We start from the raw sequence: 14,707 nt of genomic DNA, 5'->3' as shown, positions 1-14,707 counted from the left end.
AATAGGCAGAAAAGTGGTCCCAGATCCCAAATAGTCCTACTTTTCATAGTATTTTGGTGAGGCTAAGGGCACCACCAACCCAGGCAGCAACTGTTGTTAGCCCTGAGCTATGATCTCATGCTAACTTATCACCAGCCGAACAGTATTTTTTTCTCACAATAAACCAACTTCAGTCGGCTTTAATACCAGCCGAACAGGCCCTGAGTCCCATAGGATCCTTGCTTTTTTACTATACCGTCCCATCATATTCCCTGAGTCCCATAGGATCCTTGCTTTTTTACTATACCGTCCCATCATATTCCTTTCTTATTATCTCAAGTATTCTTTTTCGCTCCTCTACTTTTTCTTCATAGACCACACTCTATCTCTCCTAATCCTAAGCTATAGGAATCTGCAGTAGAACCACTGACACTCTGCAAGCCACCACTTTATTTTCTAGTGGCATCTGATCGTACGTGGTCTGACGAGACCACAAGTTGACTCACCGCGTTGGACATGCCCTAGCTGCCTAACCAGGCATCAACACAAAAAAGTTTGGAATCGAGCTGCAAAAAATAGATAACAACTAGAAACCAGAACACATAATGTAAACTACTACTTTCGTAACATATAATGAATCGGAGGCCAGCACGCGTCCATGTCCAACAAACCGCCAAGATTCGCCATTTTTTATGAAACAACCATGAGATAATAGTTAAGGGTATTAACATATAATCTCTCTAGTATAGGGTTTTCCCTCTTATGTCTCTCATGTACTCTATATATAGTCCTTATTAGGCATCTAGTTTAGTCTCTCTTTATTCGTAACATGGTATCAAAGCTCTAGGTTAAGATCTAGCCTTCACCCTTCCCTCTCTTGTGCTGCTTGGCCCTAGGGGATCTTTGCTCCTCCTAGGGTGGCCTCGTCGATCTTCGTTTTTTCTCATCTCTGTCCATCAACAGCTTCCCATCCTTCCTTCGATTCAGATCTCATCATCTACGTGCTTGTTGTTTTGTTTTTATCGGTCAAATCTAGTCAGAATTGTCAACTGATTAATTTCATCGAGTAGTCTTGATTTATGTGATGTGTGCAGCGTGCTTATGGAAATTGTTGATTCGCTTTAGTGCTAGTAAGAATAAGATGTGATATGTTATGTGTGCCTCTTCCTCCTCCGCCCGATGGTGGTTGTGCATACTAATGAAATGTAAATGCATCAAATATCAGCAATTCTACTCATAGGTGTAGGTTCCATATCAACATCAAATATATGAAATTCTGCTCTTATTTTTTGAACGAAAATGTGGTTTTCGGCACAGTGAACGAGCTCTAGCATGAATTCGTGTGATTCTAAGTATGATTCGTGCCCGAGCATAAATTCGTGCAACTTCGAATCCTGAGAATAAAATCTGAATTGGGTATGTATTTCAGTGAGACCCATGTTGCCATTTTGGATGTGTTAAATCTTTTTAAAATCGTCAATGACTGATGTTGATTTAATCTTAATACTACCACGCAAATGTTATACAGGATCTAAACACATGCCTTGAAATTGATCCTTTCATTCCGAGAGCCTATCTTATCAAAGGATTAGTAAAAAAAGATATCTTTATTTGTTTAGAAGTATCACAGTAACATCAAATACATATATTTTTTATATTTCATAGAGTCGTGTTGACGAAGATGGAGGATTACCATGGTGCAACGATTGTTCTTGGCTTTGGGAATTTCCTATGCATCCGAATACTCTACATTTGCCTTTTTGTTAAAGAGATGCGAAAAGCATGTTGACGATGAGATATTCTTGACATAGAGATATTTGATTGACTAGTTTAATTGAATGATCTCTCACTCTCTAGTATACCTTTTCAAAGTATTCTACGGATTTTGCGGAGACTAACGCCTTTTTCTAAAATGGTTAGGAGTCTGAGGATATAGAGAGAGACATTCAACAACGGTGACTTCAAGGTTGTATTGGACCTTTGTACCCAGGACATCGACTCTAACTCAGCCATTGCTAAACTATACACTGGCCATGCTTTAATCCTTTTCAAACTTGGTAGAAAAACCGGTATGCATCCCCAATATTCTTCTGTTTCGTGTGCAGAAAATGTCATGGGTATTGATGGAATTAGAGAACTTTGATAGAAGTGGATAGTTGTGGCATCAAATCTCTGAAATTCTGCTCAAATTTAGAATTAGGTTTCGGTTTTAGGCATATCAAATAAGCTTTAACATGAATTTGTGCAATTCTATGTATGACTTGTCCTCAAGTATGGATTCATGAGACTTTGAATTCTGTGAACATGAATTTGTGCAATTCTATGTATGACTTGTGCTCGAGTATGGATTCGTGAGACTTTGAATTCTGTGAAATCTCATGTTGTGTTGATATAAGACTTCTGTTGTATTTGTGAGCGTGTTGAATTTTCTAAAGTTTGCCAATGACTCGCTGTTCTATACAAGAGCTAAACACAACCCTTAAACTTGATCTAACATATTTAGGGTCAATCATATGAAAGAGTTAGTCAAAAAGTATATCTTCATTTGTTTAAAAATATCACAATAACAGCAAATTCATATTGTTTTCTTTATATTTCACAACATTATATTGAGAAAGATAGAGGACTACTGTTATCTATGACTAGACATAGTGAGGTGAGAGTAGAGAGCAAGTGAGAGAGTCGAAAGGGCCCAACAACCCCTCCACCTTCCAACTCTCTCGATTTATAGGAGAGGTAGGATGGAGATTTTCATTATTTCTCTTGGTGGGACTTGTATTTACAAAATAATCTCTAGAGGCTACAATATATTAGGCCCTAAACATTATCTCACAAGCCCTTAGGCTATGTAATTGGGCTCTGAACATACTAACGGGGTCCCTAACATATGATACATCCGAATAGTAGCCCCTTAGCTATTTAGTTTTGATTAAAAGTACAAGACCCAACAGCTGAATACAACTAAGTGTGGCCCAATTACAACTGTCAAAATGATCAGAGTGGGCTAATCGGCAGGAGAAAAGTTACTGTATACGCTAACCGCCGATGAAAATCAGCTTGTAAAGATGGTTGCCGATGAATGGTGGTGATCGATGGAAAGGTTGATTTAGACTTGGGCGTTGCCGATAAGGTTGGAGATGTTATTGTCGATGCCGATGAAGGAAGGCTTGAAGACTACTGCCGATGAAACAGGAAGTATGCCGATGGAAAGGAGGTCGGTGAGATTTCTATCGTAATTGAGGCAGACAGGGAAATAGATAGGAGTTGATTTCCTTTTCTATATTTGTTAGAGTATGATTCATGTAAGAGTCACGTGTTTCCTTAGATATGGACTTGGTGTCCTAGTTGTATTTGGTTATGTCTCTTTAGATCAAGGTATAAATATAGATTGAGGGGCAATGTAATAAAAAAAGAATCAATATCAAAACCAATTTTTACTCCTATTTGCATCTACTTACTTTTCGGCGACTTCGTCAATTTACATAATTTTCCTTTTTACGAGTTCTCATTGATTCGGCGAGTTGCATAGCTTTAGTGCGACCTTCGGCGATTCTCGAGTTCCGTGTGAGTACCTCTTGGCCGTGACTTCCGGGCGTATCGCTGTTGCCAGGACCAAAGTGCTCGTATCTTCATCCTTGTCGATTAACAGGTCAAATCGACTGGCACGCTTTGGATATCAATTCGGGTATTAGCCCTTTGTGTTTGCAGATCCACTTTTGCATCAACACATCTTTTAGCACGCCTGGTGGGACCAATCAATCCGATCAATATGTTCAATTCCGAGATCGATTCAGGGAACATTATCGCGGTATCAGAAGATCTTAAGGAAGAGCAGAGGCAGGCTATGGAAAAGGCTATAGAAGAATACAGGCAGCTTTATCTGAAATCGTTTAGCCTGAACAAGAGTGGACAAGTCATCCAGAAGCAAGATTTGCCGTTGCCTCGGCAGGTTACCTTTGACTCCAATCCTGGTAAACTTCAAGAGATGGTTAATTCTGCAGTAAATCATGCTTTGATTAATCATTCCAATGTGTTGTCCAATACTGTTCATAATGCTGTGGTTCGAACTCTCAAAGAAGGACAAACGTCACCGCATTATGTTGGGCCTGCCTATCACCAACCAGAGCCGGCATCTGTTAAAACTCCATCGGCTTCCTCGACCGTTGTGGGTACAGAAGTTACTTCTCGTCCAGTATCGGTAGGCTTACCTAATATTCAATCTACACCGATACGATCAGATCCGGTACTACCAGGAGGATGAGTTCAGCTTAATACAGATCTATCGGCATCAGCTATGTCAGGCCCTGTGTCTCAGAATAGCCAGATTCCTGCTAATTGGTGGGGATATGGTATGCCTCCGGAGTCATCTGCTTTCAATCCTGAGTTACCTCAAGTGTTTGATGCAGTAGGAAAAGCTCCTATACCATCGGCTGTTTCGCCGATGGCTCAAGTGCCTCAATATGCCACAGCAACTACTATGCAACCAACTCCAGGAGGTTTCCAGATGCCTTTGGTTCAAACACCCAATTCAAGTCCATCGGCAAGCTTACTGCCGATGCAGCAGAAAGCCCCTGCTATGAGTCAAACGGGGGTTCAGTTCATGCCTCAAGCTGGTTATAATTATCCAACAATGTCAGCAAATTACCAGCCATCGATAAGTTTTGTACCGATGAGTTCTAATAATGGTTGGTCAGGACAGTTACCTGTTCAACATACAGTTCAGCAAAATCAGTAGGTTGCAGGGATTCAACAAGGTCATATGCAAGCTGGTTTTCAGAATCAAGCATCGGCAGCTCAGCCGATGAATCCTTTCCAACAGGTTAATGGACCACAAGTAACGGCAAATATGCCGATTGCTGGAGATCATGGGCCACAAAGATATGTGGAGGGATATCAGCAGGCACCTCCCGTAGAAATTCAGTCAGTTCGTCAGCAGGAGGCTAATGCTTTTTGGGCCGATAAGATAGCAAAAATTATGAAGGATCAGTTTGGGATAAAGCCCAAGGTCAATACTTATTCTTATCGGACTCCATACCCTCCTGCATATGATTTAATTCCTCTCCCAAATCGATACAAGGTACTAGATTTCACTAAATTCTCTGGGCAAGATGATACATCAACAATGGAACACGTCAATCGCTTCATTATTCAATGTGGAGAGGCAGCTAGCAGAGATGAATTAAGAGTTTGATTATTTTCATCATCTTTGTCTGGATCGGCATTTATATGGTTCATTTCATTACCACCAAATTCTATTATTACTTAGGTTGATCTAGAAAAACAATTTCATAAATATTTCTTTGCTGGAATCCATGAAAAGAAGCTTACCAATTTAGTAAAATTGAGACAGCGTAATGATGAATCGGTAGAAAGCTTTGTGCAAAGGCTACGAGATGTAAAAAATAAGTGCTACAGTCTGGTGCTGGATGATCGGCAGCTTGCCGATCTGGCTTTCCAAGGGTTATTGCCACATCTTAAAGACATATATGCTTCTCAGGAGTTTGAAAGCCTCAGTCATCTTGTGCAAAGGATCTCTGATCAAGATACTAGGGTTTTTGAACCTAAAAAGAATTGGAGTAAAAAAGTATCATTTGTTGAAAAAGTAGGAGATTCTGATTCTGATGAAGAACCAGTTATCGGCTTAGCTGAGTGGGTTAAGAATAAAAAGCCGATATCTTGTCCCTTTGGTCAGAAAGAACCAGAAAAGTTTACCTTTGATATCACCAAGGCCGATAAGATATTCAATCTTCTGCTTCAAGAGGGCCAAATTAAGCTGGCACCTAATCATGTGATCCCATCGGCAGAAGAGTTGAAGAAGATCTTATACTGCAAATGGCACAATGCAACTTCACACAGTACAAATGAGTGCAAGGTGTTCAGGCAACAGTTACAATCGGCTATTGAATCTGGGAGAATTAAGTTTGGTACTTCCAAGGCCCAGAAGCCGATGAAAATTGATCAACACCCTTTTCCAGCAAATATGTTGGAGGCCAAAGGAAAGACCAAGGTATTGACGTCAGAGGCTGCTGAGAAAAATGCATCAGTGGATCCCCAACATCGGATAACTACCGATGATGCAAAAAGTAAGGGTTTGCTGGGAGAAAGCAGTAGTTCCAAAAACCCTCCTCGACCTGGCATTGTGATTACCCATCGAAGGCAGCAGGAGGGTTGACGTCAGCGTAAGGACCGATATCAACAACAGCAAGAAGAGAGACGTCGGGAAGAATGGTATCGGCATAAAAATCATTGGAGGTGCCTGTTTTTCATCCATTGCTGGGAAGAAGGTATTAAATTGCCAACTGTTGAAAATTGCCCTGAGTGCAATGGTTATTATGGGGTCAATCGGTCAGAAAGGAGGTTGCAACCTGGCAATCAGGGTTTATTTATCAATGAGTCGATCAGAGGCAGAGCATCAGTGCATGATCGGCTGGGGGCAGACTTAGTGTACATGAAAGGCTTGGTAAACGCGCTGGATATTTTCCAAGGAATCAAGAAGAGCTTGAGGAGATGGCAAACGCAAGAGTTCCCGATGAAGAAATATTCTACAGGGACCCTAATATATGCCATGTAGAATCAACTAGGACCTGTTATCAGCCGGTTTGGAAGACCAAGTTTTCTCGATGGTGCCCGGAGGGTCTGACAAAGACATAGAAAAGAAGGATGCAACATGAGCATCAAGAGGATTTATACCGAGAGGAAAATTCCTCTAATGAGAGGTCCGGTCATCAGCAGTGGCAGGTAAAACACAAAAATAAAGGTCCATCGACAGATGTTAATATGGTATTCATGTTGCCGATGGAGTTTTTGGCACTATCTGATAATGAGGAAGAAGTTGTTCTCTCTGATCAAGTAGCTCAGTTGACACTAGATCCAATGATGGCTATTTTTGAAAAACCTACTGATGATGAGAGACAGCATCTTAAGGCTTTGTTTGTAAAAGGCAGAGTTGATGGGCAGCCTGTATCTAAGATACTTATCGGCGGAGGGGCTGCGATTAATATTATGTCTTATGTGATGTATCAGAAACTTGGTAAGGGAGATCAAGACTTGGCCAAAACCGATATGATGCTGAAGGATTTTGAAGGTAATGTGTCACCGGCTAAAGGGGCAGTATGCGTCGAATTGACTATCAGCAGCAAAACCTTGCCGACGACGTTCTTTGTTATTAATGACAAGGGTGCATATAATCTGCTTCTAGGGAGGGATTGGATTCATGCTAATTGTTGTGTTCCTTCTACAATGCATCAATGCCTCGTACAGTGGATTGGGGATAAGATTAAGTTTGTCCCTGGTGATTCTTCTTATATCATCGCATCGGCAGAATCAGATACTTATAAGCGAACTAAATGCATATCAGAAGAAGTTTGGGAAAAAGAATTCCTTAGAGTGGTTGATTATGAAATTCCACCGATCCAAGCAGTCGGTTCCGAAGAAGAGTTTTAATGGATAGGTTTGCCGATGATGGAAAATTAGGTCAAGAGTTCACATCGGCAGATTATTTAGTAGAAGTAGATATTGGTGATGGCGATAGGCCAAGACCTACTTTTATTAGTGCTAAGTTAGATTCTAAGTGTAAGCAGCAAATAACTGATTTGTTAAAAGAGTATAAAGATTGTTTTGCTTGGGATTATACTGAGATGCCTGGATTAGACCGATCGATAGTTGAACATCGGTTACCTATCAAATCTAGATTTCGGCCACATCAGCAGCCAGCGCGCCGATGCAACCCTAATATACTTCCTGACATTAAGGCCGAAATAACTAAATTAATTGAGGCGAAGTTTATTCGGCAGTGTCGATATGCAGAGTGGATCTCTAATGTGGTTCCTGTTTATAAGAAAAATGGAAAACTTCATGTTTGTATTGATTTCAGGAATCTTAACAAAGCAACACCGATGGATGGCTATCCAATGCCGATTACTGATTTGTTGATTGATGCTGTAGCCGGACATAAAATTATCAGCTTCATGGATAGTAATGCAGGTTACAATCAAATATCCATGGCTGAAGAAGATATTCCCAAGACTGCTTTCAGATGTCCAGGTCATGTAGGGTTGTTTGAGTGGATAGTCATGACGTTTGGTTTGAAAAATGCCGACGCTACTTATCAAAGAGCTATGAACTTTATTTTTCATGAATACATCGGCACATTAGTGGAGATCTACATTGATGATGTAGTGATTAAGTCTAGAGATATCACAAAACATCTAGCCGATCTATGAAAGATACTGGAGTGCACAAGGAAGCATGGATTGAAGATGAATCCTAATAAATGTGCATTTGGTGTATCAGCAGGTCAATTCTTGAGTTTTATGGTGCATCAGCGGGGCATCGAAATCAGTAAGAAGTCTATTGATGCAATTAACAAGGTGGTTGCTCCTGCCAATAAAACCGAATTGCAATCTTTGATCGGTAAGATTAATTTCATTAGAAGATTCATATCTAATCTGTCAGGTAAGATCAAGGCTTTCAGTCTATTACTTAAATTGACAGCCGATCAGGAATTTATATGGGGAGCTGAGCAGCAGTTAGCCCTAGATGAAATTAAGAAATATTTAATAAATCCTCTAATGCTAGTTCCATCTCAACACGGGAAACCTTTCAGGTTGTATTTGTCAACTGATGATACCGTTATCGGTTCAGCTCTTATTCAAGAATTTGAAGGGAAAGAACGTGTTATTTATTATTTGAGTAGAAGATTAGTGGATGCTGAGACAAGGTATTCGGCCATCGAAAAATTATGTCTGTGTTTATACTTTTCTTGTGTCAAATTAAGATATTATTTGTTATCTGCCGAATGTACGGTCATATGCAAAGACAACGTAGTTAAGTATATGCTGTCGATGCCGATATTAAGTGGTAGAATCGGCAAGTGGATTTTAGCATTATCAGAATTTGAACTACGTTACGAATCGACTAAGACAGTTAAGGGGCAGGTTATGGCTGATTTTGTCACTCAGCATTGTAATACAGTGGACTCTCTGGAGGTTGCTCCTTGGACACTTTTCTTCGATGGGTCCACATGTGGTGAAGGAGCAGGTATCGGCATTGTGTTGATTTCACCTTAAGGAAGGAAGTATGAGTTTTCATTGCCGATTGTTGCTACATCGACAAACAATCAGGCTGAATACCAAGCCTTGATAAAAGGGTTAGAATTGTTGAAGGAGATACGTGCCGATGCTGTTGAAATCTTTGGTGATTCTATGCTAGTTATAAATCAATTGGCTGGGCTTTATGAATGCTGAAGTGAAGTTTTAATTTCGTATTATGAAAGATGTTTGCAATTGTTGAAAGGGTTTAGAGATTTTCATCTTGAACATATTTCTCGACTGTATAATGAAGAGGCTAATCGACTAGCTCAGCATGCTTCAGGGTATCAGCCTATTCAGGAAGTGCTAACATCGGCGGTCGATACCGATGACTGGAGAAAGGAGATTGTCGATTATTTAAAGGATCCATATAAAAAGGTTGAAAGACGTATAAGGTTCCAAGCTACCAAGTATGTGCTCCTCGATGATGAATTATATTATCGAACTATAGATGGAGTTTTACTCAGATGTGTTAGCAGTGATGAATCAAAAAGCTTGATGGGTGAAATTCATGAAGGAGTGTGTGGAGCGCATCAATCGGCTTTCAAGATGAAGTGGATGATAAGAAGGAATGAATACTATTGGCCGACTATTCTTGAAGATTGTTTTAAGTATTTTAAAGGATGTGAGGGGTGTCAAAAGTTTGGTAATGTTCAAAGAGTGCCTGCATCGGCTATGAACCCTATAATTAAACCTTGGCCGTTCCGGGGATGGGCTATCGATCTCATCGGTCAAATTTATCCGCCATCGAGCAAAGGACATAAATTTATTCTGGTTGCTACCGATTATTTCACAAAATGGGTTGAGGCAATTCCTTTAAAAAAGGTGACATCGGCTAATATGATCGATTTTGTGAAAGAGCATATTATTTACCGATTTGGTATTCCTCAAACTATCACTACCGATCAGGGTACTATGTTTACATCGGGAGAATTTGATGAGTTTGCTGTAGGTATGAGAATTAAAGTTTTAAATTCTTCTCCATATTATGCTCAAGCTAATGGTTAGGTTGAGGCTTCTAACAAAGGGATCATCAAACTCATTAAGCGCAAAATTAAAGAAAATCCTAAGAGGTGGCATACAGTATTAAATGAAGCCTTGTGGTCATATCGGATGTCATGTCATGGTGCAACCAAAGTAATGCCTTATCAGTTAGTATATGGACACGACGCAGTATTACCTTGGGAAATTAAAATTGGCTCTAGGCGAATACGTTCTCAAAATCAGCTGACAGCCGATGATTATGATACTCTTATGAAGGATGAGTTGGAAGATGTGGCGGGTCATCGGTTAAGGGCTTTAGTTAGCATCGAAGAAAATAAGAAAAGAGTAGCCAGATGGTATGACAAGAAGGTGAAGGTAAAGGAGTTTGCCGATGGAGATCTAGTCTGGAAATTGATTTTACCGATTGGAACTAAAAGTTCAAAGTTTGGAAAGTGGTCTCCTAATTGGGAAGGTCCATATCGGATAAATTAGTCTGTTCCTGGTAACACATATATTCTAGAAACCCTCGAAGGGGTTGTGTTTCCCAGAGCATTAAATAAAAAATATTTAAAGAAATATTACCCTAGTATCTAGATGGATGCATAAAAGTATAAGTGCCGATAACAGTCCTATCGGCTAGAATTATATAAGGATGTCAATGTCTCATAAAGTGCCAATGCAATAGACAAGATTTACAAGTTTAACAAGGATTGGATAGCCAATATCGCACGCAGGTGAATCTGGTCGGCTTCCTTCATTTCTTTGATGTCTTCATCGGCAGCACCCTCCATAGGCTTGAGTTTTTTCTTCATGGCCAAGGCTTTGTGAGCCTGGATGTCTCTTTCTTGCTGAAGGGCCTTGATGGCATTGGGTAGCCGGCTTTCTTCTTGTTGGGCATGAGTTAAGGCTGCCTCGACTTCTTTCAATTCAGCCAATAGAGCCATCATCTTTGCCGATAAGTCTAACATTTTCTGCTTAAGTTCAGCGCTCGAAGTTTACAAGTTGTCGATGCCCTTGTGCTTCTCATCGGCAATCTGTTTCAATTGTAGCATCTCTTCTTTGAGTTGAGCCTGAGCTGCTCTATCGGCAATGCGTTGAGCAGCCCGTTGATATTGCAGTTGATGGCTTTCTAAATGGGCTGCTGGGAAGAGTACTTCTTCAACATCGGCAGGGACCTGGCCACGGATTGTTTTGAAAATTGCCTTTGTGGGGTCCGAGTCATCTACCAGTTGGGTGGTATCCTGCTGTAACAAGTTCAGGAGAGCTTCCAACTTGGACTTAATTTCTGCCGATATTGTTCCCAGTGCAAGGGAAGAACTTGTTTCCTCTCCATCATTGTCAGAAACGTCAATAGCAAAGGAAAATAGGCTGTTTGGGGAGTCTTGTTCCTGAGAAAAAGAAAAAGAGGTCAGTTAAGGATAAGTATGAATATTATAAATCGACTAGGTCAATCAGCTTACCTGTTTTAAGGCAATTTCCTGTACTTGGCTGGAGGAAGCAGCCTGGAGTATGCCATGTGGAGGATCGGCTGAGCTTGCCGATGGGATATCCTCTGTGGCCTCATCGGTGGTTGGCTCTTGGGGTATGATGACCGATGGTATGTCCTGTACAGGAGGATTAACTGCTTGCTCGGTTGCATCGACTGATTCTGGTCGAATTGCAGACATTGGGGCAGATGTGGGGATCGGTATGGACTTCTGTCGTTTTGGCTGTGCCTCGGCATTTGTTAAGGCTTTGCGCTTTGCTTGGGCCTCAGCAACGGTTGGCTGGGGGGCATCGGCACTTGTTGGTTGTGGAGCTTGGACATCTGGTATGCTTGCCGATGTACCCATTTGTTGCTGCAAAATAAGTGTAAGGTATGATATTTAACAGATAAAATATAAAATCGAAGGAATACCTCTGAAGGTTTGTCAGAAGTAGTGGTGCTTGATGTCGGAGGAATTGCCGATGACGATCCAGCAGCGGCTCTTACACCCTGATGATTAATGTTAATACAGTTTATGATCGGCATGAGTAGAAATAAACAGGGTTGTTACCTTGAATGCCTTGATCAGGGTTGTAGCAGTAGCCAATGGAGTGGCCCTAGCTGTAGCCAATTTGGACTTGGAGGTGATGGTCTTGGCACGGGTCTTTTGGTGAGTCAAAGCAGCTAAGGTGGGGGCGTTGTAGCCGATCGGTGATATCGGGGAAACAGGTCGAAGATCGAAGGGTTTTCCACTTTTGCTCATAGATGGTGCTGGGTTGTTAACCTGTCACGAGAAAGTTAGTTACCGATATATGAAAGGAAAAAGCAGAAGGGAGTTAAAAGAAACTTACTGCATCATCAGGAATGGTGTATTCAGGGTCGATCATGTGCCGATATGTGTGAGCAGATGTTGCAAACAGTTGTTCCCTCCACTCTTGCCACCATTGCTTATATGATTCGGTGATGAAAGATACTGGCGTCCAGACGGATATATCGATATCTGTAGTATCGGTATCGGGGGAGAGTCGCACTACCCTGCTCCAATCTATTCCGCAGGTGATTGTTTCTCTAGGTTTGATCATATCGGCAAAACAAAGTTTGATTGACAGTTGCCCAAAAGCCAATTGACGGGATACTGCCGATGGGTTGTAAAATTCATATGTGATATTGGTGTTTTTTCCCGCTACCGAATGTGTTTACTGGGATTGCCCTGGGAGTAATGATGGCCATCATGAGTTCATTATCCTAATTCAGAGTGTCATCGGCAAAGTTGAAAAGAAGGGGGAATCTGTTTTCTTCGTCAATATAAGGTACCCAGGCCCTATGATCACGAGAAAGACCATTGTAGAAGCTTTGGAAGAATCTGCTGATCTGGTCTTCATTGGCCTCTGTTCTAGGGAGGACAATTATGGCTTCACCAAAATTGAGGGGTGAGCGTGTTGCCGATTCCTCATCCCCAAGCACATGGTCTTCAGCAATTTCTCGTGGGAATTGTTGGGCAAAGAAGTCCCATTGCAAACGTTTGTGCATATGGGCATTCAGCCACATGTTGATAAACCACCACGGGCCTCCTAAGTTGCCGATGGGTTCGCCAAGCAAAAGTTTCTGAGACACTTGATGAAGAAGATGATAAGTGGAGCTCAGAAGGTATCGGCCAAGAGGGAACCTTACACCATTAGCCAAGAGTTCAGCCACGGGGAGGAAGGCGTTGGTTGGTCCTACTGATCGACCACAGAAGATAAATTTTTCTAGCCACATATTCAAGAATGTGGCATGTTCCCTCTGGTTAACTGTCCCGGTTCTCTGGCATTCTTGAATGTATCCCGTCCAACCGCCGATGTTGCGGGTATTCATCCTATATTCAGATTTTCTGCCATAGATGGAGCCTTCATCGGCAGTTGAAATATCCAAGCCAGTGAGCATGTAGACATCGGCAAGTGTGGGAGTAGCTGGGCCATGTCCAAACATAAAAGTGTTTGTTGTGTCTGACCAGAAGTAAGCAGCTACAATCATCATTGACTTGTTCTTTTGCATATCGGCAATGGATAGCCTAATGCATTGGTCTAGCTTCCGTTCTGCCCAGTGTACTTGCATCGACCTATTGACCCTCAAGTACCAATCTTTCCACCCTTTGGTGGTTTTGGGCCAAGATCGGAATGTATCTTTCCATAAATTCATAGAGAAATTTTGGGCTCTAAAAGGGATTCTGTTAACCTCTGCATTAATCAAATCCGTTGGATCTGGGTTGCCCATTGGTCCTAGGCATTGGATATGCGGCTGATCGGTTGGAATAACTAATTTGTTGCGCAGTTCCTAAGTTTAGAGGATCCGAAGAACAAAAGAAAAGAGAAAAAATTACCAACTGTATGAACTCGCAAAGACCAGAGGAATCGAGGTAAAAGGTAACGGAAGTGAAACGAACCGCAGGGACGTCAAAGTTGATTGCCATTATCTTGAGGTAGATGGGGGCATGAGCCGGAGACTCGAGGTTGACGCTGGAGAAAAGTTTTTGTTGGTTGAGGTCGCGCAGTTGTTCGTCGGAGTCGCCGCCGGAAAGAGAGAATGTCAAAGATTGGAGTCTGAGGGTAGAAGACGAGCGTTCCGGAGAAATCTATTTATAAGCCGCTTGGAGTAGGGGTATTCTAGACTTATCTCTATGCCGCGCGCATGTAGGTCGAGGTGGTTCAGATGGATATGGTAACTGTTCGCACGATAATCAAGGGATTGTACAGATGATTTGATGGCAAGTAATCATGACTTGGAAGAGATCTCGGTACAGGATATTTTAATTCTGAAAATGGCGGCACTATTATGTTAGGATCTTACCGATGGATTATTGTTTCGGTATTTTAACCATAATCAGGGCAAGAGTGGTTGGCAATTGTGCGATATTTACTGAGGTGCGTGAATCAGGATTAGATTTGATTAGATTTGATAACAGATCAAGTTTTGGCTTGAAGGATGAGTTACGGTAATTGGGCGAAGGCAAACGTTATCTGGAGTAAATTTCGGAGCATTAATGGTTTTATACTCCGAAATTGGGGGGCATGTGTTGACACCGTTTTTTGCACATGTCAAAATGATCAGAGTGGGCTAATCGACAGGAGGAAAGTTACTGTATATGCTAACAGCCGATGAAAATCAGCTTGTAAAGATGGTTGCCGATGAATGATGGTGATCGATGGAAAGG

Source organism: Miscanthus floridulus, chromosome 19, assembly GCF_019320115.1.
Source record: "Miscanthus floridulus cultivar M001 chromosome 19, ASM1932011v1, whole genome shotgun sequence".
Taxonomy (NCBI): domain Eukaryota; kingdom Viridiplantae; phylum Streptophyta; class Magnoliopsida; order Poales; family Poaceae; genus Miscanthus; species Miscanthus floridulus.
Note: the sequence above shows the minus strand (reverse complement) of the source record.